General features: G+C 38.3%; 1 non-coding gene across 1 annotated transcript; it reads left to right on the forward strand.

The window, feature by feature from the left end:
* The first annotated feature begins 2,519 nt into the window (after positions 1-2,519).
* On the forward strand, positions 2,520-2,626 carry LOC127099665 (small nucleolar RNA R71). The gene has a single exon (XR_007794144.1). It is a non-coding gene; the product is annotated as a small nucleolar RNA R71 (small nucleolar RNA).
* The last annotated feature ends 1,797 nt before the right edge of the window (positions 2,627-4,423 follow it).

Here is a 4,423-nt window from a genome sequence, read left to right on the forward strand (position 1 = left end):
TTTTCGAGAAAATCGGCGAAAATTGCCATCATGCATCTTTGAAAGGTTGCAGGAGCATTACACAAGCCAAACGGCATTCGTCTATAAGCGAAGGTACCAAAAGGGCATGTGAACGTCGTCTTTTCTTGGTCATCAGGATGAATTGGTATTTGAAAGAAGCCTGAATAACCGTCCAGATAGCAGAAATGTGAATGTTTTGCTAATCGTTCTAACATCTGGTCAATGAATGGTAAAGGGAAATGATCTTTTCGGGTTGCTTTGTTTAGTTTCCTATAGTCAATGCACATTCTCCATCCCGATTCGATTCGTTTGGTTATAGTTTCCCCTTTTTCGTTTTCAATAACGGTTATGCCTCCTTTCTTTGGTACTACGTGTACAGGACTAACCCATTTGCTATCAGATATAGGATATATGATACCTGCCTCTAATAACTTGGTTATTTCCTTCTTCACCACCTCACTCAGGATCGGGTTTAGTCTCCTCTGGTGTTCCCTAGAGGTTTTACATTCTTCTTCTAGCATGATGCGGTGCATACAAATAGAAGGACTTATTCCTTTAAGATCGGTGATGTTGTAACCTAGTGCGGTCGGATACTTTCTTAAGATATGTAGGAGTTTTTCTGTTTCGAGTCTTCCTAGGTCTGCATTAACTATCACTGGTCGTTCAAGTTCTAAGTCTAGGAATTTATATCTCGGATTTTTGGGAAGTGTTTTCAGATCTAGGGTTGGTTTGTTAAGACACTGCGTAGGGTCCGGTGTTATTGCCAAACATTGGTTGAGTTTGTCTTCTACAGGACAGTCAGATGATTTGTCTTCTCCTAACTCTGTTTCTTTTATGCATTCATCGATGATATCCATGAAGTAACATGTATCTTCTATTGCAGGTGCTTTCAAAAATTGGGAAAGAATGAACTCAATTTTCTCTTCTCCTACTTCGAAGGTGAGTCGTCCTCGTTTTACGTCTATGATTGCACCGGCAGTTGCTAAAAATGGTCTTCCCAGTATAATGGGTGTAACTTCATCTTCTCTAATATCCATAATTATAAAATCAGTTGGAATGTAGAATTGACCTATGCGTACGGGAACGTTTTCAAGAATTCCTACAGGATATTTGACAGAACGATCTGCTAGTTGCACAGACATTTTAGTTGCTCTTAATTCTCCCATTTCAAGTCTCTTGCATATGGATAAAGGCATAACACTAATTCCGGCTCCTAAATCGCATAAGGCTTTGTCGATGACAAATTTTCCTATATGACAGGGTATAGAGAAACTACCCGGATCTTTGAGTTTAGGAGGCATGTTCTGGATTATAGCGCTACATTCGGCAGGGAGTGTAACGGTTTCGCTATCTTCAAGTTTTCTTTTATTAGAAAGAATTTATTTTAAAAACTTGGCATATGAGGGCATTTGCGTAATAGCTTCTGTAAACGGAATAGTGACGTTTAATTGTTTCAGGAGGTCAACAAATTTTTTAAATTGGCCCGCATCTTTGGTTTTAATAAGCCTTTGAGGGTAAGGGATAGGTGGTTTATAAGGTGGTGGAGGTACATAAGGTTCCTTCTTTTCTACGGTTTCCTTATTACTCTCTGCCTTTTCCTTAGGTTCACTTTCCTCAGTTGACTTTTGAGAGTTTTGGTTTTCCATCCTTGGATCAGACGGTCCTTCCACTTCCGTTCCACTTCTTAATATGATTGCATGAGCGTGGCTTCTCGGGTTAGGTTGGGCTGTCCAGGAAATGTACCAGTTGGGGCAGCAGTAGGCGCTTGTTGTTGAGCTACTTGTGATATTTGTGTTTCCAGCATTTTGTTATGGGTAGCCAGGGCATCTACTTTACTTGCTAGTTGTTTAATTTGTTCACCAGTGTGTACATTCTGGTTTAAGAAATCTTTATTGGTTTGCTGTTGGGAAGCTATAAAGTTTTCCATCATGATTTCCAAGTTGGATTTCCTAGGGGCGTTATTATTGTGTGTAGATGGGTTCGGTTTCTGATATCCCGGAGGTATAACTGGGGCTTGATTTGGAGACTGTCCAGGTGCGTACAAAGCATTATTACTCTTATATGAAAAGTTTGGATGGTTCTTCCAATTTGAGTTATAGGTATTCGAGTAGGGGCTTCCTTGAGCATAGTTCACTTGCTCTGCTTGGATTCCTGTCAAGAGTTGACAATCCGTAGGAGTGTGACCTTGGATTCCACAGACTTCGCAATTCTGAGTTATAGTAACCACGGCGGTTGGAGGTGATACATTTAAACTTTCAATTTTCTGGACCAGAGCATCCACTTTTGCATTAACATGATCAAGGTTACTTATCTCGTACATGCCGGTTTTCATTTGAGGTTTTTCCACCATTGTTCGTTCGGTTCCCCACTGGTAGTGGTTTTGGGCCATGCTCTCGATAAGCTGGTAAGCATCAGCATAAGGTTTGTTCATTAGTGCACCACCTGCAGCGGCGTCTATTGTTAACCTTGTGTTGTACAAGAGACCATTATAGAATGTGTGAATTACTAACCAGTCTTCTAAACCATGGTGTGGGCAAAGTCTCATCATGTCTTTGTATCTTTCCCATGCTTCGAAAAGAGACTCGTTATCTTTCTGTTTAAATCCATTTATCTGGGCTCTTAACATAGCTGTTTTGCTTGGCGGAAAATATCGGGCAAGAAAAACTTTCTTCAACTCGTTCCATGTGGTGACAGAGTTGGAAGGGAGAGATTGAAGCCATCTTCTAGCGCTATCTCTTAATGAGAAAGGAAAAAGACGAAGTCGAATTGCCTCTGAAGTGACACCATTAGCTTTAACAGTATCAGCGTATTGGACAAATACGGATAAATGAAGGTTAGGATCCTCGGTAGGATTCCCAGAGAATTGGTTCTGTTGTACTGCCTGCAACAACGAAGGTTTAAGTTCGAAGTTGTTTGCTTCGATTGCGGGTGGAGCAATACTTGAATGCGGCTCATCTTGTGATGGAGCGGCGTAATTTCTAAGAGCACGAGCTGGTTCTGCCATCTCGGGTATCGAAGGAAAAATGTTTTTGAAATCAGGAAGTTCTACAGGAGGGAGATTGTTTGCAGCACGATATTCCCGAATTTGTCGTAAGACTCGGAGATATAGTTCGATATCATTGAATCGTAAGTAGAACGGCTCGCCTTGTGAGCGAGTATGTGGCATACAAATCGACGATAGAAAGAAAAGAAAAAAAAGAAACCTTAGTTTTTACAGCGTAACGGAAGAGTTACGATATCGACTAAATAAAAGTCCCCGGCAACGGCGCCAAAAACTTGATCGCTCGACTTTATGAGTCGAATTTGGGGTACAAACTGCAAGTGCACAGTTCTATCGCGTAGTTTTAAAAGATATCGATCCCACAGGGACTTATGAATCGATATACCGTTATCTAAGGTTACTTCGTAAAGCTAAGGCAGGTAATGTTTGATTGTTTGGGGAAAAGCTAAAAACTAAACTAAGATCTAGATTAAATATTAATAAAGCGGATATCGGTATGCAGTTCGTCGTAATTAAGGAATCAATTCTTTGTCGGTCCCTTGGTTTTAAAACAAATCTTTTTAGTTGACTTTATTGATTAAAAGTTTTATCTCAAACTCTCGCTCTGTTGAATAAACCATGATTTTATGTTAACGTAGCTGTCACTTATAATTAAGTCAAAAACCATTTTTTGAAAGCAATAAAGTTCGTAGAAACTCTTTTTAAGAAAACACTAACCGTTTAAACACCCTTATCTCAAACTCTCGCTCTGTTGATTTAGGTTATATAATTAAATTCGAATGCTTAACTCTCGTCCTCACATTCAATCTTTAAAAATACTTTTTGGAAAAAATTAGAATTTAATTAACTCTAAAAATTTGCTCTCGCCCTGATCTAGAATTAATGTCCAATTTACACTGTCCAGTTAAAACCTCAAACTCTCGCTCTATTGATTTTAACTTCTTTATGTCTTTTACTTTCGTACAAAAACCTTGTTATTAAACCTGTAAATTGAGACCGTAAAAAGAGTGATTTTAATTTTAAACTTTAGATAAACCAACTTAATTTTGATTCCTTCATTCCGCTTACTTTACATACCGATACCTAGATAAATTAGCCAGACATGCTAAACAGACTTAAATAAATATCATGCATAAACAGACTCATCTCAAGCAAATAATATAAATAAATAATAAAACAAAGCATTAAACAATAATTAAAGAACCTGAATAATTTAAACAGTAGTCTTGAACACTCCACCACAAGCCGGTAGGATTTGTTCTTGAATTCTTCAATTAACCAACAAATTAAAACGAAGGAATAAAAAAACTAGATTCTAACGTAAGGTTAGATCCGGTGAAAAGGTACACAATAGTTTCCGGTGTAGAAAAGAAAATAGAATTTCCAAAAGAAAATAATAAAAGTTGCAAAAGTAGTATGTAA

Source organism: Lathyrus oleraceus, chromosome 6 (genome assembly GCF_024323335.1).
Source record: "Lathyrus oleraceus cultivar Zhongwan6 chromosome 6, CAAS_Psat_ZW6_1.0, whole genome shotgun sequence".
NCBI lineage: Eukaryota > Viridiplantae > Streptophyta > Magnoliopsida > Fabales > Fabaceae > Lathyrus > Lathyrus oleraceus.